The 25,556-nt window shown below is 45.5% G+C and overlaps 2 protein-coding genes and 1 long non-coding RNA gene across 6 annotated transcripts in view; 1 reads left to right on the top strand and 2 right to left on the bottom strand.

Moving 5' to 3' along the window:
* JAK1 (Janus kinase 1) overlaps positions 1–20,834 on the bottom strand; it is a 100,487-nt gene extending 79,653 nt beyond the window's left edge. The window contains exon 1 of the mRNA XM_077278214.1: positions 20,814–20,834. The gene's annotated coding sequence lies outside the window, so the exon portion shown is untranslated. The remainder of the gene's footprint in view (positions 1–20,813) is intronic.
* On the bottom strand, positions 8,622–24,464 carry LOC143788513 (uncharacterized). 4 transcript variants are annotated; one of them, XR_013218649.1, is made up of 4 exons: positions 24,346–24,464; positions 19,439–19,527; positions 17,563–17,684; positions 8,622–8,813 (listed from the first exon to the last, which is right to left on the bottom strand). It is a non-coding gene; the product is annotated as an uncharacterized LOC143788513 (long non-coding RNA). The 4 variants fall into 4 exon arrangements; XR_013218650.1 differs by having other exon boundaries at positions 17,563–17,681; XR_013218652.1 differs by having other exon boundaries at positions 19,478–19,527.
* AK4 (adenylate kinase 4) overlaps positions 20,759–25,556 on the top strand; it is a 68,465-nt gene continuing 63,667 nt past the window's right edge. Inside the window, exons 1-2 of the mRNA XM_077278226.1 lie at positions 20,759–20,820; positions 23,470–23,553. The gene's annotated coding sequence lies outside the window, so the exon portion shown is untranslated. The remainder of the gene's footprint in view (positions 20,821–23,469; positions 23,554–25,556) is intronic.

Genomic DNA, 25,556 nt, shown 5'->3' with positions numbered 1-25,556 from the left:
ACTGTAGAATAGACAGGTGTATTCAGGTAAACAGGTCAGGGAAACGAGCAGAATCTTTAAATAGAATCCATTCAGTCCAGATGCCTAAAAAGGAGACCCTTGTCTGTGAAAGGTCTGCATCAATTTCCTCCATCCTAAAGATGGTTTCAAATTCTGAAAACCACTCCACAACATCGGGGGGAACCGGGTCTCGCCATCGGCGGGGGATCACCGTCCTAGCAGCCGCTAGGCAAAATTTAAGGATGTCCTTTTTTTGGGATCCCACCGAACCGGGAATCATGAAGAGCAATGCCATCTCCGGAGTACCGGTGATGTGCTTGCCTGTGATCAAACCATAATTTCGGAACATTTGGTCCCAGAATGTTCTAATCAAGGGGCAGCCCCACCAGATATGCAAAAGGGAGCCAATGCCATTTCCACATCTCCAGCAGCAGTTTGAAATTGAGGGAGAAAATTTGTGTAACCTGTCAGGTGTGAGGTACCACCTATATTGCAGTTTATACCCCTTCTCCGAGGCCTCACTGGAACTCGGGAGTTTATGGTTCATCAGGAAGCAACGCTCCCATTCCTCATCCGACAAAGTCCGCCCTAAATCCTTCTCCCAAGCAGACTGGAAATAGAGCCTTGCGTCAGAGTCAGGTGTTGAAAAAATTGAGTAGAGGGAAGAGATTCCCCTGCTCGGGGCGTCTCCACCGGCAAACAATAGTTCCAAGGGAGAGAGTCTACAGTTTGAACCCCTTGGCAAATTCAAAGAGGCCAGGAAGGACCGGACCCGCAAGTACTCCCACCAAAGAAGTTTAGTGGAGGGAGATTGGGTTTGGAGGGAACAGAGGGTGGGAATCTCGCCACGCTGTAAGATATCACCAACCCGTATGTCATCCTCGTATTTCCATCCCATGAAGGCTTTCCTGTGAATGCCCGGAGGAAATGCCGGGTTGCAACAAATAGGTGTAAGAAGGCTGGCCCCAAGAGGAGCAGACCCCTTCACGCCACTGCAGTGCCATGCCCTCATAGCCTCTGAGGTTAGGAAGGAAAATCTCCCCCGTTGAAGAGCATATTGCTTTGGGATCCACTGAAGATAATGAAGAGGCAAATCGGACCATTCTTGTTCCAACTCTACCCATTTTTTAAATTTAATTTTATATTTCCAGTCCAAGAGGCGAACTAATATGGCCGCCCTGCAATAGTTTTGGAGGTTGGGTAGACCCACCCCACCAAACTGGCGTGGCCTAGATAAAACCTTGTAACTCACCCTCGGTGTTTTCCCCTTCCAGATAAAACGGGAAATCAAGGACTGTATTTTAATAAAAAACGATTTATGTGGCCAAATGGGAATCGCCTGAAAGATATAAAGAAATCTCGGCAGGATATCCATCTTAACCACCTGAATCCTACCGAGCCACGACAGCCTCAATGGGCCGTAAGACTCCAGAAGGGATCCCACCCTGTTCAAAATGACCTGATGGTTCAAAGAAAATAATTGAAGAGGATCCGAGGTGAGGTTCACCCCGAGATATGAAATCTGATCCTGTTGCCATCTAAAGGGGAAGGCCCGCTTCAAGGAAGCCACCACGGAAGAAGATAGAGAAATGTTTAGGACCTCAGTTTTGGAGTAATTAATCTTGAAGTTACTTAAATCCCCGAAGGATTCGAACTCCTTCATAAGCACTGGAAAAGAGACGACTGGGTTAGAGACGAAGAGGAGGATGTCGTCGGCAAATAGGGCCGTTTTATGGTTAGAGTTTCCAACCTGAATCCCTGAGATACTGTCATTAACTCGGATAGCCTTAGCCAAATGCTCAATAACTAAAACATATAATAGGGGCGACAACGGGCAGCCTTGTCTAGTACCGTTCTGAATATAAAAACGATCGGACAAAGATCCATTGACTCTAACACGAGCTGAGGGTTTTGAATATAATGACATAATTTTCCCCAGGAAATTGGATTGTAAGCCAATATGGGTCAGGGTCTCCCGTAGAAAGTCCCAATGGACTCTATCAAAGGCCTTTTCCGCATCAATCGACAGAAGACAAAGAGGGGACTTTTGCATCTTGGTCCTCTCAATAAGGAGAAGAGACCTGATAATGCTGTCCCGCGCCTCCCGGCCCTTGACAAAGCCCACCTGATCAAGGTCGATAATAGATGGTAGAAGTCCCGACAATCTGTCAGCCAATACCTTGGCAAATAATTTTACATCGACGTTGATCAGGGAGATTGGCCTATAACTCCCGGCCAGCAGGGGATCTTTATTAGGCTTTGGCAGAACAGAAATATGAGCCTCTAGGGACTGGGGGGTAAAGCTATTCTCCTCAGAAATCGCATTAAAGGTGAGGACCATTTGGGGAAGCAAATCAGATAGAAGGGATTTATAGAATAAGGGAGTGAACCCATCCGGCCCAAGACATTTAGAGGTGGACGTGGATTTAACAGCTTCTGCCAGCTCCTCAGGGGTTACGTCCTTTTCCAGGACCGCCAAATCCGCCTCAGGGAGGGACGGGACCTTGATCCTATTCATATAAGATTTAATTTTATTTTTCAACGTGGTGGGATCCAAGTCAGCGTACCTGTCCCTAATGTTGTACAGGGATTTATAGAACTTTTGAAAGACCTCTAGGATCTCCTCATTACTATGGACCAGTTGGCCCTTATCATTTTTGAGTGATGAGATAAGGATGGGACCCGATCTGGGATGAAGCAGTCGTGCTAGAGGGCGCCCACAAACATTAGCTCTTTTGTAGAAAAACCCTTTAGTTCTTTCTTTGTCACCCATAAACCGTCTATCCAGCAGGCCTTTAAGTTCAAGCCTTTTTGTAGTGAGCTCGACCAAAGTCTCAGAGGACCTCGAATTCTTATGCCTGCTTTCCAGGGTCTGAATTTGTGACAGCAAAGCGTCTATTTCCTCAGTCTGAAGTTTTTTGATTCTAGCCCCATGTTTGATTAAGGTGCCTCTCATGATGCACTTCAGTGCTTCCGATTTAATTGCCTGAGGTGTGGGATCTGACGCATGAGTATGGGCGAACGCTGCAATGTCAGATTTCAAATCACTCAAACAGGTGGTGTCTCGTAAAAGGTTGCCATTCAATTTCCATGAGAATTTTTTCATAGCCAGCCCGGGTATCTCCAAGGATAGAAAAATAGGGCAATGATCCGATTGAACCATATTACCAATCTTGGCATCAGGCCTCCAAGATAAGACCCCCCTGCTGACCAGAAAAAGGTCAATTCTGCTGTAGGAGTTATGTGGAGTAGAATAGAAAGTATAATCCTTACCTCTAGGATTGAGGATTCTCCAAACATCTATCAGATGTAGTTTAAGTAAGAATTTTTGTAGGGCTCTCACCTTTCTCGATGGGACCGCCCCCCGACCAGAGGAGGTATCTAGTTTGGGATCAAAGACAAAGTTAAAATCACCACCTATCACAACCTGGCCCTCCGCAAATGAAGACAGTTTCAACAATAGAGACTTACAGACCTTAGGCTGTTCCCGGTTCGGGAGATACCAGTTAACTAGGGTCAGGATCCGTTCAGCAACTTTAACTTTCATAAAAATATAGCGTCCCCCTTCATCTATGACCTTGTCTATCAATATGATATTTAAATTCTTACAAAAGGCTATTGAGACACCTTTTGTCCTCGATTCGGTGTTGGAACTATGGGACCATCGATCATAAAGTTTACCCCCGACAACTGGTATCCGGTCAGCTCTAAAATGAGTTTCTTGAAGAAAAAGTATCTGAACCCCTAGCTTGTGCATATCTGAAAGTACGTGGCTTCATTTTTGGGGAGTATTGAATCCCCGTACATTTAGGGAACCAAATTTTAAGGAACCCATTTTTCAATAGAACGTCGAGTACCCAACCGTTAGGCCCCAAAAAGGGGTTATCCTGCCACCTGAGAGATGAGAGCAGAAAACAAGACGCAGCAAATTAGAAGAAAAAGAAGAGAAAAAGAGTAGGCAAATATAGAAGAAAAAAGGAATGTAGCAGTAAATTGTACCCCTGAGGGAGCTGAAAATTAAAAACTCTTACTTAAGATATGGGGTATAGTCGTTTCACGAATATCACGGTTTGGACCAACCGTATAACCCCTTAATGGGTTGTGTCCTTTCCACTGAAGAAAGGAAGAAAGTCAAAACAATATATAACAAAATAAATCATATACCGACGGATTCGATAAACAATATACCTGTATAACACACCATGTTCCCCGGCGAACTTCCCTGAGACAAAAAAAAATACACAAAATTACCCAGTACAACCGAACCACCAGAGGGGGAGGGAAAGGGAGAAGAAAAAAAGGGGGGGGGGGGGGGGAAGGGGTAATCAAAGGAGAGGAGAGGGAGGGGGAAGAATAAGAAGGGAGAAGGAAGAGAATGGAATAGTGGAGAGGGAAGGGAAAATGATCAAGGGAAAAGAGCAAAGCATCATCAACACGGCCATTACTGCCTAAAGCTAGACCAAAGACCTAAGGGTCTGCAACCGACTGAACCAAAAATACTGGACGCTTGCATATCAGCCGTCTTCAGATACATCATTACAGTTCTGTCCTCTACCACGAGATCTAGTGTGGCCTCTTCCACGGTTGCGACGCGCCCTCTTTCGGCGCTGTGGCATAGGGCCCATATCCTGACCAACGGGATAAGGCCAGTCAGGGAATTGTAGGCCCGGATCCTCGAGGTTCAGAAAGGAGAGAAATGAACGATGCTCCCTGGTGTGAGATAAGGACACCATCTGGGTTCCCCGCCGAACCTGAAGGCGGAACGGATATCCCCAAGAATAAGGGATCTGGCTCTGGCGAAGGAGGTTAAGTAGAGGTCGCAGAGCTCTCCTCTTTTGGAGGGTTCTCCGTGACAGATCCGAGAGGAACTGTAATTGGCAATCTTGGAAACGGATCTCCTGGGTCTTTCTGGAACAGTTGAGGATTTCTTCCTTCACTTGGTACCTATGAAAACGACAAATCACGTCTCTAGGCAGACCTCCATCCTCAGGGGGAGGACCCAGCGACCTATGAGCTCTGTCAAATTCAATACCCAACTCTGGGGCAGTGTTCCTAACGGAGTTGAACAAAGCTTGAAGAGTCGCAGTTAGGTCACTGGCTTGGACTGATTCCGGTAGACCCCTCACTCTCAGATTTTGCCTTCTCTCCCGATTCTCCAAGTCCTCCATATGGTCTAGAAAGCTCTCAAAGGTGGACGTCTGGGCTGACAGTTTATCCTCAAGGGCTAGGATCTTGTTGGAGAGATTTTCCACAGTAGTGTCAGTAAGTGTGACTCTGCCCGCTAGAGCTGAGACGTTCCCTCTCAGGGCCATTGTTTCAGCTTTAAAGGAGTTCTCCACCCTGGAGATAAAGCCCTCAAGTTCCTCTTTAGTTGGAACGTTGCTAATACGGGCCTTAAAAGCTTCCCACATGTCTGGGTCAGGGCTATCTTGTGGCCGCATATTTGGTAAAATAGGGGAACCACTGGGGCCTCCACTGATGGTCGGCTCCACTCGTCGCTCACCCCCTGTGGCTTCTGTGGGGTGATTTAGTAGAGGGGGGAGATAACCTGCTCCACAGCCCGGTTTCTGAATAGAGAGTTGTTGAAGCACCCCCTCTGCAGGTGTAAAGGTACTGTCACACAGTGGCACTTTTGTCGCTACGACGGTACAATCCGTGACGTTCCAGCGATATCCATACGATATCGCTGTGTCTGACACGCAGCAGCGATCAGGGATCCTGCTGAGAATCGTACGTCGTAGCAGATCGTTTGGAACTTTCTTTCGTCGCTGGATCTCCCGCTGTCATCGCTGGATCGTTGTGTGTGACAGCGATCCAGCGATGCGTTCGCTTGTAACCAGGGTAAACATTGGGTTACTAAGCGCAGGGCCGTGCTTAGTAACCCGATGTTTACCGTGGTTACCAGCGTAAAAGTAAAAAAAAACAGTACATACTTACATTCCGGTGTCTGTCCCCCGGCGTTCTGCTTCTCTGCACTGTGAGCGCCGGCTGGCCGGAAAGCGAGCACAGCGGTGATGTCACCGCTGTGCTTTCCGGCTGGCGCAGACACAGTGGAGAGAAGCAGAACGCCGGGGGACAGACACCAGAATGTAAGTATGTAGTGTTTGTTTGTTTTTTACTTTTACGCTGGTAACCACGGTAAACATCGGGTTACTAAGCGCGGCCCTGCGCTTAGTAACCCGATGTTTACCCTGGTTACCCGGGGCCTTCGGCATCGTTGGTCGCTGGAGAGCTGACTGTGTGACAGCTCCCCAGCGACCACACAACCACTTACCAACGATCACGGCCAGGTCGTATCGCTGGTCGTGATCGTTGGTAAATCGTATAGTGTGACAGTACCCTTAGTGGCCGAGGTGACAGGCTAGGAGACAGCCGAGTCTCCCGCAGCACAGGCCACTCAGTTTGGGAGGGGTAGAGATCAGCTCTCTGTGTCCAGGACCTCACCGCTTCTCCCTCTGTTTGTACAGTCTCATGATCCGAGCTCCCACCATCCTCCCTCTCCCCTGCGGTATCTTCATCTGAGACCCCCTGCAGGGTGGCCTCCAGGGGCCTCTCCTGAGTAAACAGTCTGGTGACAGACGCTCTGGAAACCTCAGTGCAGGCCTGCAGTGTCTCCTCTCTCTGTTTTTTGCCTCATGTGTAGTGCTGCAGGGCTTGGGGGAGGGATCAGCCATCTTAAGGTACCGTCACATTAAGCGACGCTGCAGCGATAGCGACAGCGATGCCGATCGCTGCAGCGTCGCTGTTTGGTCGCTGGAGAGCTGTCACACAGACCGCTCTCCAGCGACCAACGATGCCGAGGTCCCCGGGTAACCAGGGTAAGCATCGGGTTGCTAAGCGCAGGGCCGCGCTTAGTTACCCGATGTTTACCCTGGTTACCAGCGTAAAAGTTAAAAAAACAAACAGCACATACTCACCAGCGCGTCCCCCAGCCTCTGCTTCCTGACACTGACTGAGCTCCGGCCCTAACAGCACAGCGGTGACGTCACCGCTGTGCTTTCACTTTCAGTTTAGGGCCGGCGCTCAGTCAGTGTCAGGAAGCAGAGGCTGGGGGACGCGCTGGTGAGTATGTGCTGTTTGTTTTTTTAACTTTTACGCTGGTAACCAGGGTAAACATCGGGTAACTAAGCGCGGCCCTGCGCTTAGTAACCCGATGTTTACCCTGGTTACCAGTGTAAAATATCGCTGGTATCCTTGCTTTTGCTGTCAAACACGGCGATACACGGCGACCTAGCGACCAAATATAGTGCAGACCTTCTAGCAGCGACCAGCAATTTCACAGCGGGATCCAGATCGCTGCTGCGTGTCAAATACAGCGATATCGCTATCCAGGTCGCTGCAACGTCACGGATCGCTGGCGATATCGCCTAGTGTGACGGTACCTTTAGGATCAGTGCAGCTCCAAGGCCCCTTCCCAGAGCTTCTTAAAAAGCGAGATATACTTGCAGAGAACTCCACAGGGAGTCCAGAAGGGGTGTTGGGGCGTGCAGGCTTCCGTTTAGCAGGCATAGACTTCGGTAAAGTCAGTTTCTGGGCTGTTGCAGGGCTTTATTCGGCTGGGGAAGCAGGAGCTCAGGGATTAGCAGCCTTCCTCCATTATGGCCAGGACACGCCCCCTTAGAGCAGGATTTAAATCTGTTTTTCTTTTGGCGACTTACTGTTAATGGTCAAAGTTGTTAAAGTTGTATAATAGGTATTTTGTTATACGGAACTAATGATTTAATATGCACATTTCATTACCTTTGTAACTTCTGGTATGATGATATTTTGCAACTGTTTGTATTTCATGGTATAATTAATGACGATAATTGCAAATGTGTGCAATGTTTGTTTATTCTGAACTAATAAACGAATTTAAAAAAAGAACAAAAAAAAAAGAAAGGTCTTTGTACTGTCCCCTCATATATTTATACATTAAAATAAGATCACCCCATAGTCTTCGTTTTTCCAAACTAAACAGCCCCAAGTGTAATACCCTATCTTGGTATTGCAGACCCCCAGTCCTCTAATAACCTTGGTCGCTCTTCTCTGCACCCGCTCCAGTTCAGCTATGTCTTTCTTATACACCGGAGACCAGAACTGTGCACAGTATTCTAAGTGTGGTCGAACTAGTGACTTGTATAGAGGTACATAGGGGGCAGTATTATAGTAGTTATATCCTTGTACATAGGGGGCAGTATTATAGTAGTTATATTCTTGTACATAGGAGCAGTATTATAGTTATATTCTTGTATATAGGAGCAGTATTATAGTAGTTATATTCTTGTACATAGGGGGCAGTATTATAGTAATTATATTCTTGTACATAGGAGCAGTATTATAGTAGTTATATCCTTGTACATAGGGAGCAGTATTATAGTAGTTATATCCTTGTACATAGGGAGCAGTATTATAGTAGTTATATTCTTGTACATAGGGACAATATTAGTAGCAAAAGAAAAAAAATTCAGCAAAGGGAGGAAATCCATAAAAACTCAGTTTATTGAAAAAAAATAAAAATCTACAATTCTGTAAAAACCACAGCAAACGCATTTCAGACATAGTCCTTATTCAAATGGTACAATGGTTTAACAAGATGAATATCCAGACAGCAATATCTTTGAGATTAAAACAAGATTGATGAGCGCAGTCTTCTGGTCCTTTGTAAGAGTCTGACGTTAAGATGGCTGCCATCCTTCAGTTATCACAGTACTGTACCTTTAGACCAGACAGCATCAGCACTGTGATAACTGAGCCAGGGTAGCCTGTCAGTCACAGAATCTTTTACCAAAACGACGATGTGTAACAACTTGTGAGCTTTTCAAAGTAGTTTCCTGTTAAGAAGTAAAAAAATAAAAAATAAAATAATAATATATATAGCAAGAACAAAAAACACCCTGAACAACCACAGAATGTTGCAATGAGATCTACATTATGCAATATAAAAACATGACACTAGAGGGCAGTATTGTAGAACATGCAACACAAGGCAGGAAGACTAATAGACTGCATGGATCAGTGTAATGAGGGGCCGCAGCACTATGGCGGGCATTGCAAACCCTCGATTGTTAATGCAGGTGCCGTGCCCGGTCTGAACAGGCAGCTGTGCTTGGTACTGCAGTTTAGTTACCTTGAGACCAAGTAGCATTACCAGGAACAGTCAGTCTAGTACATTTACTCTTCGCCGTATTCTGCCCTGCTCCGGTCTGCTCCTCGCCTCTGTTATGACTGCAGTTCTGGGTTTGCAGCTCAGAGTGTTATTTATTTTCCAAATTTAAGTCCCTAAGAATTTAATCCAGAGTCTTATAGATTTAGAGTGAAAGAGTGACCTCCGGTCCACCCAGAAACCCATGTACTGAGCCGGCTGGTCCTAACTACACTCACGTGATCCAGTAGAGGACAGAGGCGGTGCTGGAAACATCAGAAGACCGTGATGGGTCAGTACTTTAACGCACATGAATAAACGTTAATGGAGGAGTCAAAGAAAAAAAACAAAATAAAAAACAAAGCACTGCAATATGGTCTTTCAAGAGCTTACTGCATAATATTGGCAATTTATTCATTCACCTCCAGGAAGGATTAACAGAGGATCAGGGCAATGTAGCAGTCTAATTATAATAATAATAAATTTTATTTATATAGCGCCAACATATTCCGCAGCGCTTTACAAATTATACAGGGGACTTGTACAGACAATAGACATTATAGCATAACAAAAATCACAGTTCAAAATAGATACCAATAGGAGTGAGGGCCCGGCTGCTCGCAAGCTTACAATCTATAGGAAAAAGGCAGACACGAGAGGTGGATGGTAATAATTGCTGTCGTTGTTCGGACCAGCCATAGTGTTAGGGTATGTGTCCACGGTCAGTAAACGCTGCTTGTTTGACGCTGCGCAGAGCTGCAGCGTCAAACACGCAGCGTCCAGATGTTCCAGCATAGTGGAGGGGATTTTTTGAAATCCCGTGTCCACTATGGGTGGAAACCCGCACGCGGCGGGCCTGCGACTCCGGACATGCTGCGCGTCTTTTCAGATCGCAGCATGTCCGTACACCATGCGGGGACGCAGCGTCCCCGCAAGGCATAACACATGGCGCTATGGGAGGGGGGCGATGATCCCGGATGTGTACAGTTAACACATCCGGCATCATCGCGTCCCAGAAGGGGTCGGGGCTTAGCGCCGAGCGGCTTCGCCGCTCCAGCGATACCGCCGGCCATCCTGAACGTGGACACGCAGCCTAAGGCTCGGGTGTTCATGTAAAGCTGCATGAACCAGTTAACTGCCTAAGTAAGTAACAGTACAGACACAGAGGCTATTAACTGCATAAAGTGTATGAGAAGATGAGAGGAACTCGATTAAGTTTTTTTTTTTTTTTTTTGAATGGGCCACACAGGGATAGTTAGGTTAATGCGTTGAGGCGGTAGGCCAGTCTGAACAAATGCGTTTTTAGGGCACACTTAAAACTGTGGGGATTGGGGATTAATCGTATTCACCTAGGTAGTGCATTCCAAAGAATCGGCGCAGCACGTGTAAAGTCTTAGAGACGGGAGTGGGAGGTTCTGATTATTGAGGATGCTTGTCCAATAGGGGCGGTATACAAAGAGAAGAGGAGGGGGCCTAGGACTGATCCTTGAGGAACCCCAACAGTAAGGGGAAGGTGAGAGGAGGAGGAACCAGCAAAACATACAGTGAAGGATCGGTCAGAGAGATAGGAGGAGAACCAAGAGAGAACGGTGTCCTTGATGCCGATGGAGCGGAGCATAGTGAGGAGGAGCTGATGATCCACAGTGTCGAATGCTGCGGAGAGATCCAAGAGAATTAGCATGGAGTAGGGACCATTAGATTTAGCTGTTAGTAGGTCATTAGAGACTTTAGTGAAGGCAGTTTCTGTAGAGTGTAAAGAGCGGAAGCCAGATTGAAGAGGGTCGAGAAGAGAGTTATCTGAGATTCTAATAAAAGACTAGTAACTTCTAGTCCTCTGCCTGTTGTAAAGAGTAATCAGCCTCTAGCAGCAGAGAGATGGATTATAGGATGCGGGTCACATCATCTCTCTATGAGGTCTGGGGTCACACTGTAGCCACCGCTCTCCGGTCTGTCAACATGCATAATACAGAGGGGAGCTTTCAGTCCAGGGTAGGCAAGCCATTTGACAATGGCAGGATCAATGCATGCTGGGTAGTGATGGAAGGGAAGCTACTGCACCTATAGTACTGGCAGAATGCTGAGCATGGTTAAAAAAAAAAAAAAAAAAAGCAAAGCACACTTATTACTTACTAGGGGCGAGTTTCAGACAACCAAGTAAAACCATCAGGACAATTTGTTTCCAGCTGCCATTATGGCTCCCATAGGGGTTGTGGTAAACCATATACGTGGCAATATATGATCCGACCATGTATCACTGTGCACCTAAGCTGATCATTGCAGAGTCCGGGAAAGCTGGGTGTTCCTCCTAGGGAGTCGTAATACAAATGATCGGCGGCAGTCGCTGCAGACTCAGAGCGGGATCATTTATAGAGTCTATGAGACGAGTGCAGGAGGTTGGCGGCCCTCCTAAGACCAGCAAGGGAAGAAAAAAAAAAAAAAAAGGAAAATGTCTTCCTGCTGATGGGTGAGAAATACGTAAGCTACTTACGGGTAGCGGTGTTTTTCAGGAGCCCATGACAGCACCACGAGAGAGGGGATCCGCCCTTCAGGGACAGGAAACCTTCAGACATAAAAGGGCGGCACCTCTCTCCTCCGTCAGTTGGTTTACAGAGCATGAGAGAATCTCCTAGGTTAGTAGCATATCAACATTAAAACATGGTACAATTCACCCAGTGAATAAAACTTAGGACCTAATGTAAAGAAGGTGCTGACCCAAACAAGAAAAGAGGGTAGGGAATATAAGGGTGCTGTCATGGGCTCCTGAAAAACACCGCTACCCGTAAGTAGCTTACGTATTTATTCAGTCGCCATGACAGCACCACAAGAGACTTTCAGAGAAGTAAAAGAGACTAGGGAGGGATAACTGCTTCAAGCACCCTTCTCCCAAATGTGAGATCTGAGGAGCTACCCAAATCTAGTCTATAGTGCCTAAGAAAAGTAGACGGAGAAGACCATGTGGCCGCCTTACAAATGTCTTCAATCGATACTTCCGATCTTTCTGCCCAGGAAGTAGCCATGGCTCGAGTGGAGTGAGCTTTTATACCCTCCGGGATCTGCACGCCACCTGCTGAATAAGCCAGAGAAATCGCCTCCCTGATCCATCTAGCTAATGTGTTTTTGGACACCCTAAGACCTTTCCTAACCCCTTGGAAGGATACAAATAGGGAATTATCCTTTTTCCACGCATCGGTGACCGAAATATATTTAAGAAGACATCTTCTCACATCTAGCAAATGGAATTTTCGCTCTTTATCATTAGTGGGGTTAGAACAAAACGAAGGCAGAACAACTTCCTGTAGTCTATGGAACTTTGAGGCTACTTTCGGAAGGTAAAGAGGATCAGGTTTTAAGATAACTCTGTCTTCTCTAAACTGCATGTATGGAAGCTGTCTAGATAGAGCCTGCAGGTCACTAACCCTTCTTGCGGACGTGAGTGCGACTAAAAGGGCAGTTTTGAAGGATAGGATTTTAATTGGCACTGTGTCAATAGGTTCAAACGGTGCCTCCATTAGAGCGGAAAGCACAAAATTTAAGTCCCACGGAACCAATTTTTGTTTAATTAGAGGTCTGGATCTAGACACGGCCTTGAAAAATCTGGATATCCAGTAATTATTGGCCAATTTATTATTATACAGAGCCCCCAGAGCTGATACTTGGACTCAGAGTGCTTGTGGCCAATCCCATCTGTAACCCTTTTTGCAGAAATTCCAAAATTTTCTTGACACAGATTTTTTGGTCAATACGTGACCCTGAAACCTCTAAAAATTTTTTCCAAATTCTAACGTAGATATTTGTTGTGGATGGTTTTCTACTTTTTAGTAGTGTGTTTACAAGGTCTTGAGAAAACCCCTTTGCTCTTAATAGTGACCTCTCAAATTCCACGCCGCTAGATGCAAGTTGGCGACTCGTGGATGGAGAATTGGGCCCTGGGAGAGGAGATCCGATGTTTCTGGGAGAATCCACGGCTGAGAGATGGACATTTTCCTCAGCCAAGGAAACCATGATCTTCGAGGCCAGAACGGGGCTATCATGATTACCCGGGCCTTGTCCTCCCGTATCTTCCTCAGAACTAATGGTATTAAATTTAGAGGGGGAAAGACATAAGCGAGATCGAAGTGCCACGGAATTAGGAGAGCATCCACTGCGTAAGGGTTTTCTCTGGGATTTAAGGAGCAGAAACGGTGTAGTTTCCCGTTTTCCTTGTTCGCGAAAAGGTCTATGTCTGGGCACCCCCATAAGCGAACAATCTGATTGAAGATAGTCTGGTTCAAGCTCCAATCTCCCTGACCGAGTTTGTTGCGGCTTAAATAGTCGGCCATGACATTGAGTTTCCCCTTTATGTGGAGAGCCGTGAGAGACAGAAGGTGTTTTTCGGCCATCTGAAAAATATGATCCGTAACATTCATTAATGAATTTGATCGGGTACCCCCTTGGTGATTAATATAGGCTACAGTCACTTGGTTATCTGAGAGCACTCTGACATGTCTACCCTGAAGATGTATGAGGAAACTACTTAAGGCACGTTCCACTGCTAACAACTCTTTTAAGTTGGATGTCAAGTTCTGTTCGGATTGGGACCACAGTCCTTGAGTGCAACTATTTCCCATGTGCGCTCCCCATCCCCTGGGGCTAGCATCTGTAGTTATTATTCGCGACACGTCGTTTGTCCAGGGAACCCCTCTACATAAATTTGTTGTGAGTGTCCACCAATATAAAGATTGTATAGATTCAGTAGATAGTGAAAATATACTGTCCAGGTGTCCTGACAAGCAACGGGTGTTATGTAATATGTCCCACTGCAGCGGCCTAGTGTGATATTGGGCCCAGAGAACCGCCGGGATACACGATGTAAGGGACCCCAAAAGAGACATTGCTTTTCTTAGCGAGATTGATGGGTTGTTAATTATTTTAATCACCAATTGAGAAATCTTATCTACTTTTGCATCTGGAAGGCAGCATTCCTGTATGCTAGAATCTATGACCAGACCCAAAAACTCCTGTATCCTAGAGGGTTGTAACCGGGACTTAAGATTAATTATCCACCCCAATTCCTGTAATACTGATGTTACTTTCCCCAATTGGTCAGTACAGTGTGATTCCGAATGACCAACGATCAGCAGGTCATCCAGATAGGGTATTATTAAGATGTCCTGTTCGTGAAGGTGTGCCATGACCTCCACCATTACTTTAGTGAATACCCGGGGTGCGACCGCGACTCCAAAGGGAAGTGCTCGGTATTGGAAGTGTTCTATAGAGCCATTAATTGAAACTGCCACTCTGAGAAATTGTTGGTGGTCTGTGTGTATTGGGATATGATAATAGGCGTCTTTTAAGTCCAGGACAACCATGAAGCAGTTGTTAAATAAGAGCTTTTTTGCCGTTTTTACTGACTCCATTTTGAAGGAGGGAATCAGCAGAAATTTATTCAGACCTTTCAAATTAATGATTGTACGGAACGATCCATCAGGTTTTTTGACCAGAAAGAGAGGGGAATAGAACCCCTTACCTTTCTGTACCGTGGGTACTCTAACCAGCACACCCTTTTGCTGTAGATCCCGGACCTCCGATTCTAGAGCCAGCTGTTCTGTGGAGGAAGAACGGACGGGCGTTATACAAAATTTGTTATAGGGAAAAGTCTGAAATTCAAATCTTAGACCAGCCGAGATGAGACTGAGGATCCATGGGCTGTTAGAAATTTTCAACCAGGCAGGGAAGAAGGCTGAAAGTCTTCCCCCCCACCTGGTCCAGCAGTCATTGAGGCTTTTTATAGTCCCGAGTGTCAAAGATATAGCCTCTACCTCTTTTTCTGTTACTGTCCCGTCTGGATCTTTCTCTAAATGATCTTCTACGGTTGTACCATCCTTTGTTGTATTCCCGTCTATATGGGGGTTTTCCCAGGAAGGGGAATCGTTTTTTTATTATCACCAGCTTTCTCTAATAATTCGTCCAGTACAGGTCCAAACAAATGTGTCCCCTCACAGGGAATGCCGCACAATTTTGACCTTGCCTGTAAGTCTCCCGGCCAACATTTAATCCAGAAAGCCCTGCGGGCTGCATTTGATAGAGCCGAGGACCTTGCGGCTAATTTTACCGAATCTGCCGAAGCGTCCGAGAGAAAAGCTGCTGCCTCCTGAATTATAGGAAGGGAAGACAGGATTTCACTCCTAGGAACTTTGCTCTTAAGTTGGTCTTCTAGCCGGTCAAGCCACACCATTAGTGACCGAGCCGTACAAGTGGCTGCAATTGCTGGTCTTAGAGATCCTGCCGCTGTTTCCCAGGTCCCTTTAAGAAAAATGTCAGCCTTTCTATCTAACGGGTCTTTTAAGTTGCCCAAATCTTCGAATGGTAGCGAGGATTTTTTACATGCTTTGGCCACTGCTGCATCTAATCTCGGAGCTTTATCCCAAGAGGACGATGACTCTTCCTCAAAGGGATACCTTCTCTTGAATGCCGGTGGGAGTGAACCTTTCCTTTCAGGCTTCTTCCACTCCTTTGTAATTAGAGTTTTTATTTTCTCAATCACCGGGAAAGATCTACGGGATTTTTTGTCCAACCCTTTAAACATTATGTCCTGCATAGACCACTCTGACTGAGGCTCCTCAATCCCCATAGTGTTATTTACCACTTTAACTAGCCGATTCACTTTATCTAGTGGTAAACAGGAATATCCTGACTCAACGTCTATAGATGAAGAGGAAGACGGAGAGGAGTCCGAGGTTAACTCAGCCGAGTCTGACTCAATTCCTGAAACTGGGGAAGTAAGTTTATTCCCTATAGAATGTGTCTTTTGGGAAAGAGACCTAATAGAACCCCTGACTTCTTGTCTAACCATATCCCTCAAGTTAGACGTAAGGTCAGAAGCTTCTTCCTCTATAAGGCGCTGTATGCAAGGCCTGCACAGTTTTTTCTCATAAGCATCCGGGAGTAGATCCCCACAATCGCCACATTCCCTGTGTTTGGACTTGGCGGTACATTTTCTCCCCTAATAAGGATAAAGGGGGACATAACATAGGATCACTAGGTGAACTTTCACGTAGATCACTTACCCACAGATGCGTAGTGAATGGTACCGTAGATAATGGGGGGTCCTTCCTGGCCAAAGTAGTCTTATGACCTGAGGACTTGCTTGACTTTTGAACATTTTTGACTCCACCAGCGCGACTACTGCCACTAGATCGACGCTGGGAGATGGCACGGGTCTCTTCAAGAGGCTGAGGCTGCTGCCGCACCTGCGGTGCTTCCTGCTCCGGCGACTCCATTATAATAAAGGGTCAGAGACATGCAGCGGCCGCCATATTTCCCTTAAATACTGCCCCCAAGCGGTACCACCCCCAGATGGGGGTCAGCAGGATAATCCAGGTGCCCTGCCCGGTACACATCTAATTGGCCCCTACTGCTAGAGCCGCGCCCCCAGCCCAGGCCTCGGCACACCACCGCTCCTGCCCCATAACGCCGATAGGCCCGCACGGCGATTGCGCGTGCGCAGCCGCGCCAATGGACCACGCCGCTGCGTCACCAGGAAGCGCCGACGAGGACGTCGCCCGGGGAACGCCCCTTCCGGTTACAGGCGCTCCCACCGAAAGGCAGGAAAATAGAACCGCCCCATCCGGCGCGGCCACCGCGCATGCCCAGCCGCGCTAATGGACCGTGCCGGCCGCGTCATTAGGAAGCGCCCCAGAGACACCACCGGGACGCCCCAGCACACGCGGCGAGTCCACAGACATATGGCTGGTGCAGAGGCAGGATGTGACCGGACCCGAGGCTCAGACATAGCTCCAGAGCAGGTAGACTATACTTACCTCGTACCTGTAGCAAAAAAGGGGCACCCAGAAGCAAGCCATGTCTGAAGGCTGCTTCTCTCTGCTGTCACCTGACACAAGCAGTCCCCCTGCTGTGTGGTGCTTCCGGCGCCCTGGTTAGTCCGAGGTAGGGGCCCTCCCGCTACCTGCATCGGACTACCAGGACTGGGAAATCTTCCTTAATCTTCAACCTTCTTCATGAGGTCTTGTCTGAAGAGGTTCGCCTGTCAGGGACAGGAAACCAACTGACGGAGGAGAGAGGTGCCGCCCTTTTATGTCTGAAGGTTTCCTGTCCCTGAAGGGCGGATCCCCTCTCTCGTGGTGCTGTCATGGCGACTGAATAAAAACAGGCTTAAGGTGGTGGTGGTCAGGAAAATGACACGAGCTCAAGAGGATTTATAGATCAGTTTTCTGCTGAAATAAATTATCCATAAATTCATGTTTACTTGGAAGTTACGGTATGTGTTGGCAGCAAAGAGTATTGCATCAAAAACATTACAAGAATAGCGCATCTCTCACCACCAGCTTGATGACAGTTTCCACGTAGATGTGACATTTTTCTGACGTTCTAATATTTCTTTGCTTGAAAAATCAATGTCTATAGAAATTAATGCTTTACATTGTGTATAAGCTTCTTACCTCCCTTGTTGAGGGTAAAAAGGTAAATACCAGAGCAGACAAGGACGTATGGGGAGAAGTCACCATGTCAAGGGGTACAATCTTCATTGTGAATGGCTTGCCCACTAGTGAAAATGTAGCTGCTTAAAGAAAAAAACAAAACAAAAAAAAACAAACAAAAAACCACCACGTTTTGGGTTATTTTAAATTACTAAATTATTTTTTTTTTCCATTTAATTCCCCTTTTACACATGTGATGACCACATAGCTTTTATTTCTAATAAGTCAAGATGATTTTTTTTTTATTATATTATTATTTTAGAGCGCCATTTATTCCATGGCGCTTTACATGTGAAAACGGGGGCAAATATAGACAAATACATTAAACATGAGCAAAAAAAAACAAAACAAAACAAGGCACACATGTATTCAGATCCTCTATTATTCCTCCTGGAAATGTATTAATACATTTACAATTGGGAGTGTCCCTACACAGAGCTTTATCAACACTGACCATTCTAGATTGACTGACTTGTAATAGATAACGCCCACTTGTCAATATATTCATAAATTTCCTGGAGGAATAACAGAGGAACGGCACAGGTTATTAGAAAAGATGCTGCACAATTTGTCATTCATTACATTATCACTGGAAGCTTGTATTCTGTTTAGTCTGTAATCACAAGTTCACAACAACTATTCCAATTTGTTTTTGTTTTGTTTTTAAGTGAATGCTGCGCCAAAATCCACATAAAATACCACTGCCAAATACTTTTTCAATAAGCTTCAGATTGATACCAATAAGCAAACACGCCCGTGGAGCAAGAGGTGCTGGATTTTTCCTATCTATTGCAGATGACAACTGTTTCGAATTCTTGGAACTTGTGGGACAAAGGGGGCAGAGTTTATGTAAATTAGCCCTGTGGGCAAAGGGTGTGTGATATCAAAGGTGGAGCTGACTTAAAAAAATACTCAGAAATATTGGCAACTACGTTTTTTTTCCTTCAGCATGTGTGTGTCAAATGTGAGCACTGAAGGAGAAGCAGGAAAAACAAACAAATACCATAAACAGACAAAAACAAATCTACACTCAAAAATTATAGAATTTCTGCATGAAAAACCCACACAGCCGCATATATGGATTTTTCATGTGAATATACACTTAAAGGCGTTCTCTTCTCACTTTTAAAACAATTTTTCTGATTTACTTGAAAATTCCCCACCGATCCTTCTATACAACAATGATCAATCCCTCTTTTTTATAATTTCTGGGTGATGTTCCATTTGTGATCTATATATATTTTTTCCTCAATTTTTTTTTTTATTTTATTTTATTTTTTTTAAATGTGCTGGGGATTTTCAAACATGACGTTATCAGGGGGCGGCACTGGGGTCACTCCTCTCAATCTCTTCCACCGCCAGCCCCCTGATGAGGTCCCATTTCAGGGCAGTGAGTGAAGCTGGGGGAGAGACCCCAGTGCCGCCCCCTCTGATGACACCAGTTTGACAATCCCCAGTGCATTCAGGAAAGCACTTAACTGATCACCAGAAGTAAAAAATACAGAAACAGAAGGGACGGAATCTTCAAGTAGTCAAGTGGTCACATCAACAGTTCTTCACATCGGCCTCCCACCTTTAAGTCAAACAAAATGATACATTTCATAATTCAGTTTGCTACAATTGTATCCAGTCTACCGAGTTATCTACACAAATCAACAGACAAATAAACAAAACTTTGTTCTAGACTGAGTGTTTGTTACAATGTATCAGCACAGGCAAATTGTTCCAGACAAATATTAGAAGCGTTTATCGGGCAGAGGATTGTATCGACCAGATACAATTGTATCTATGGAGCTTTGGATGGAAACAAGAAATTACGGTAACTTTTGGAAATTACAATAACTTAGCTTTATTTTCATAATGTCCTTGAACTGACCTCTTCCTCCACTTAGGTGGGTTTGACAGCTCCATAAACTCATGGAAGATCTGGGCGACAAGAAATAAGGCTGCGTTAAATCAAGAATCCAGCTTTTCCGGACTCCAGAATGGTAAATCCGGCTAACTGTACAGCAAAGTATGCCATACTGTGGGGACAATGTGGCAGATTGCTCTGTTAAAAGCTTAATGAGATCTAGAGGACGACCCCTTTGGCATATAACATGCAGCCATGTTGCTCATCACCAGGACCAGCGCCATCATCTGGTGAATCCAGGCCAGTGCAGGTGCCCACTATGCGCAGGCTTCTGTTTGTGGCGATCATCATCACTCAGAACACTTCATACAGCGCGGTGATGGATAGGTTATTGATCCGTAAAGGTTAACCTCTTAGATGCTGCTCTCCGTTATTACAGATGCATTTAAGAGGTTGGAAATGGCGGAAGATACATCACCCCCCTCCCCCCATAACATGATTACATGGTCCCAATGGCATGGTCATGGCAGAACCGCTGAGGACTTCTGAGTCTGCCATGTTTGTACGCCGCCATCTCTTCTTTATAAGGGATTGGAAATTTTACAATATTATAGACTCGTACAAAGGACTGCAGGTCCAAGTCCCCTAGGGTCATTAATAAGAAAGAAAATAAAAAAAAAGAATCCCTGCACAACCCATCTCTAACCCCCGTAATTAAAATCTAAAATAAGTATCTCACAGCATATAACTGTACAAACGAATAAAATATAAAGATTTACCCCAAACATTGAACACAAAAACTGAAAAAGAAATGCACGGGCAGAATCTCTGCTCCCCCCTATAAGCCCCTCACAAGTCAAATAAAACCTAAAATAAAAAAATAAAAAAAAAACAGGAATAAGATCAGTTCTATGGACCCCAAAATGGTAATAAAGACGACAGCTGGTACCGCAAGAAATCACCACCCGATACAATCCTGAAGACGCCACAATAGGGGTTGTAGTTGCTGGAAGAAAAAAAAAAAAAGAAAACAGAAGAAGAGGGGTCAATCCCCAACCTGCGCCCCAGACACTGCACCGGGAATAGAGCAGCGCAGCTGTGTGCCCCAGGGAGGAAAGGGTTACGGAGCGGTGTTTACAGCCCGGTGTGCAGACTCCTCCCCGGTGCCTCCCGCCCTCCGGGACCAGCTGTAAACAGCTATACAGTCTATATAATGGCGGAAAATAAGGGGGGCGCAGGCCGACATTAACCCCTCCAGCCCCCGTGCAGCGCCCCCCGAATACAGAGCTGTGGACAATGCGCGGCGGCTCCTCGGTGCAGATCCTGGGCTCGTCCGCGCGTCAGCTGCTGCTGCACCCACCTGGCAGGTAGCGCCCCTGCTCGGCCTCCTCTTCCTCCTGGTGCCCCCGTCCTGCAGCGCCTCTCCCCGGCTCTGGCCCCCGCCGGGCGCCCGCACTCACCGGAGGGAGAGCTGGTGACGCAGCAGCAGTAACGTGACTGTCGCCATTTTTGTGTTTTTTATTAAATCTCTCCGAGCCATGTGATGGGAGAAAAAAAAAACAAACTTCCGGGTCTCATGACAGGAAAATAACAAAAGGCACATGAGCCTGGAATAACAGGGAGGAGGAGGAGGTAGAGGAGGAGGTAGAGGAGGAGGTAGAGGAGGAGGTAGAGGAGGAGGTAGAGGGGCCCGGGGGGCGGAGAAGGAGGGAGAGGGAGAGGTAGAGGGGCCCCTGAGGCAGCAGGAGGAGGGAGAGGAGGGAGAGGGGCCCGGGGGGCGAAGAAGGAGGAGGGAGAGGGGCCCCTGAGGCAGGAGAGGGGCCCCTGAGGCAGCAGGAGAGGGGCCCCTGAGGCAGGAGAGGGGCCCCTGCAGCTGCGGCTCTCAGACCTGTTCACACTGTGCGTCATCCTCTCCTACATTTTACAACTAGACTATTTCTCGTCACAGATCATTTTCATTTCTTTTTTGCACTTTTGTTTTTTTTCCCCTCTTCTTCACAGAGCCTTAAAGATATAAATCTCATTTGTTTATAAGCATTTAAAAAAAAATAAAAGACATAATGTACATTCAGTGGCTGATCCTGCGCTCCGTGGACCAAAGGAATCTTCCCAGAACACCGTAGTTTGGTTTGCTTGCCCCAATGACATCCATTTACTCTTTTTTTTTTTTATTAAAGTGCAGCAAAAAAAAAAACATTATTGCATTCTGGATCTCATATTGGGCTGACGTTCGCCCTCGTGGACCCTCCTACCGTGTAACTTCCATTATATACTGCCCAGACATGATACGCTCCAGATGGAAACCTGCTGACGGACCGTTCTGCCGGGAATACCGGACACTTCTGTGCTGGTGCTGTTCTCACGGCTTTATGAAATTGCATCGGTTAAGCTTGAGGGTATGTGCACAAGTTGCAGATTCACTGCGGTTTTTGTGCGGATTTCACCTGCAATTTTACACCTGCGGATTCCTATTATGGAATAGGTGTAAAACGCTGAATCCTCACAAAGAATTGACATGCTGCGGAAAATAAACCGCTGCGTTTCTGCGCGGAATTTTCTGCAGCATGTGTACAGTGGATTTGGTTTTCCATGGTACTGTAGAATGCATGGAAATCCACTGCGGATGCGCAGCCAAATCCGCAATGTGAGCACATACCCTAAAACAGCAATTTGACTGCAATGTGTGAACACAAAGGAGTCAAAGAAGAAAAGTCTTCAGTGTGAGACAGTCAAAATTTCCTGTGTGGGCAAGAAGTCACTAAGGAGCGATCGCAGCGCCGATGGAACCCAGAGGTGATAATGTGCAGCAGAGCCGGTCTCCACCATCTATCAAGCATCTATCTCCCCAAAAAACAGTGAAAGGTGAAAATGCCTTCCATGCTCCGCTAAAGAGCCACATTGTACATTTCTGGCATGGAATACATTTTCAGCTTTCATCATCATTTTTGGAAGTGATGCCTATTTTTGGATTTTATATTCAGGATCCGTGTGCCTGAAGGCGTGTACCCGGTAATTCAGGATTGGTGCCGTTTCCTTTACTATTTGTTTATCATCTATCTATTAATTATCTATCATCTGTCTATTATCTATGTATGTATCTATTATTTATCTTTTATCTATTTATCATTTTCAGCTATCTATCATCTAACGAATATGATAAATAGTTTTCCTTGTTTTCTGTCAATTCAACCCTGGATCATCACTATTTTGGCCACAATAAATGTACACAACAAGCAATTATTTTTTATTATTTGTGATAATATGTTTAGCTTTTCCTTGCTGCATTTGATAAACAGTGCGGATTTCATCAGTCAGACAAGCTGTAAATTGTACTTACCTATTGGTTACTGGCACACATGGACATCAGCTGTGGGTCTTGTAATGAAGAAACTCTCATTTCTTAGCCTTATATCACCATTTGCTATTTACTAGCTTTGCCAACTCCTCAATTTGTGCATCTTGTACAATTATTAATGATCTATGTGGCGTACTTTTTTATGTGACCCCATCAATCTCTACACGAATATAAATGGGACATGGTGCTCAGCGCAATGTGGGCCCCTTTGTCAGCTGATCAACACGTGCAAACTTGGAGGGAAAGTGGATATAAATCTGTGCTGCAAAAGGTCCAATATACGATGGGAAACCAAAATAATTTGGATGCTGTTCTTATTTGTCAATGTCTCTGAGACTCGGCGACTCCGATGAGCGGTGTAGCTACTGACGTCACCACTGTTCGGAGCCGCAGCTCTGATTCAGGATTGCAACCATAGGTCACTCCTGGTCAGGTCTCACACAATTACGTTACTGATGTCATAGTTCGGGAGACGTGACACGGAATGACCTACAAAGTGTCCTTCTCAGATCAATGTTCCATCGTTTGCTGTACAGAATCGCTGGACGTTGTGGGATCTCGATGGATTACGTCAGAGCTGTGGGGAGTTTTGTTCTTATAAATTGGTGAATGAGGGAGTGTTTCTTGTTTTTAGTTTTTTACCTCTTTTTATGTCTTTCAGGTTCCCATTTTTGGACTACTTCAGATTCAGTTGACCACGCGTAGAGACTTCATGGTTTTTATTTTAATTAAATAGATGAAAGAGGTGTGGGGGATGTTTTTAAAGTTTTTTTTTTCTCTTGTGTTTTATTTTTGATTACTGGGTTAGGAATCAAGGTGTCTGATAGATGCCTCTCCAATACTAACCCCTGGGCTTGATGCCACCTGACATTACAAAGCTGACATCAACCCAATAAACCCTTATCCCGATTGCCACCACACCAGGGCAATCGGGAAGAGCTGAAGCAAAGCGCCAGAATTGGCTCATCTAAAGGAGGCTGGGGCGACTGCGGCCTGGTATTTTTAGGCTGGGAAGTTCCAGATAACCATGGACCTTCCCAGCCTATTAATATCAGCTCACAGCTGTCTGCTTTGCCTTTGCTCGTTATAAAAAATAGGGTGACCCCCATGTTATATTTTTTAGGGTTCCGCCCCATCTTTTATAAATAGCAAATGCAAAGCAGACAGCTGTGAGCTGATATTAACAGGCTGGTGAGGTCCATGGTTATCTTGCCTTTCCCAGTCTGTTAATACAAGCTTCAGCTGTCTGCTTTCCCTTAGCTGGTTATTAAAAATAAGGGGAGGGGGTCCTCATGTAATTGTTTATTAATTTATTTAATAGGTTAAATAAGGATAAACACCCTTTAGTGCAACATAAAAGTCACTAAAGGGTGCTAGTTTATTATATGTAGGGGGCTTGTGACATTAAATTTCTACATGACATTTATCTAATCTATATATGCTATCTATTATATTCTATGAAAACTGTTGAAGGAAAGAGCGCAAATAGTGTCTTATCTGAGAAGGTTAAATGGTTAATCCATAGGATTGCACTCACCTGATGTAGCTGAGTTGAAGCATTGAAAGGATTCGCTGCAGTAGATCCTCGAGTCCAGGAAGGACCAGCCGGTAGATACAGATTGGGATAACACTGTTGTTCCTGTGTTGTGTTTCCTGATGGAGTCTTGAACTCTGAAACGCGTAGAATAATAAAGCCACATGTACTAATAATTCTAGAATTCTAGTTATTCAGCAGCGCAGAAATTTACCACAATTATCCCAATCTGTATCTATTATATTCTGATGGTTTGGGCTGTGAATTTATTGTACTTGCCTGATGAAATGTCAAGTTTTCTTTGAGACGTGTGTGTAAAAAATTGGACGGCAGACACATGGTCCGTGTGCCATGGGATTTTTTTTCTCACACCCATTGACTTGAATTGGCGAATGCGTTCAGTTTCTCACATCCAATTGCACCGTGCTATGATTTTTTTCCTTAGTCCGATTCGAGCTGAGAGAAGATTTGCAGATGACACTGAAACATTTGCTAACATTGGTCAGAGTGTAATGTGATATTTTCTCGCATTGCACTCCTCTGTATTTTACGCCAGTGTGAACGAGTCCTTAAGTTCACAATTTACATTGATCCTTCCCATCTTTAATTGTAAACATTCTGCCTGTTTGATTTCCAGACTTCACATGAGATGGATCTTATACAGGGATTTGTCACAGTAATGGGAGGCAGAGAGTAATCAGATGGGTGCAGACACTAAGATTCTAATGCCATCTGTTGCCTCTCCTGCATTATTTAAAGGGACAATCAGGAAAGAGATGAGGCAGGGACACGGGTTACAAGAGTAAATGAGAAGCTAAAGCAGCAGCCAAAATCTAGTAATTATGTCTGTTTTCCTTGCAAAGTTATTGGCTTTTTATGCATTCCAATTTTTAAAAAAATGACATGAAGGGCAGCCATATTGTTCATCATAGAACGTGACAACCACTTTATTTTGCCCTTTTAGGCCTCTTTCACACTTCCGTCTTTCAGCTCCCGGTCACAGTCCGTCGATTTTTGAGAATGCAGGATCCTGCATTTTCTCATAGACTTGTATTAGCGACCGGATTCTGACGGATGGCCATCCGTTTCATCTGTCATGCACTGGATCCTGCGTAAAAAAACGGTCCGTCAGTCAGAGAAAACGTTCAGAGGAACGTTTTTTCTGCACGTCGGAAAATCGGTCAGCGTCACTGACTGTGAAAAGCAGGAATCCA

This window comes from Ranitomeya variabilis, chromosome 8 (assembly GCF_051348905.1).
Source record: "Ranitomeya variabilis isolate aRanVar5 chromosome 8, aRanVar5.hap1, whole genome shotgun sequence".
Lineage (NCBI taxonomy): Eukaryota > Metazoa > Chordata > Amphibia > Anura > Dendrobatidae > Ranitomeya > Ranitomeya variabilis.
This window is presented reverse-complemented; position numbering and strand designations above follow the sequence as displayed.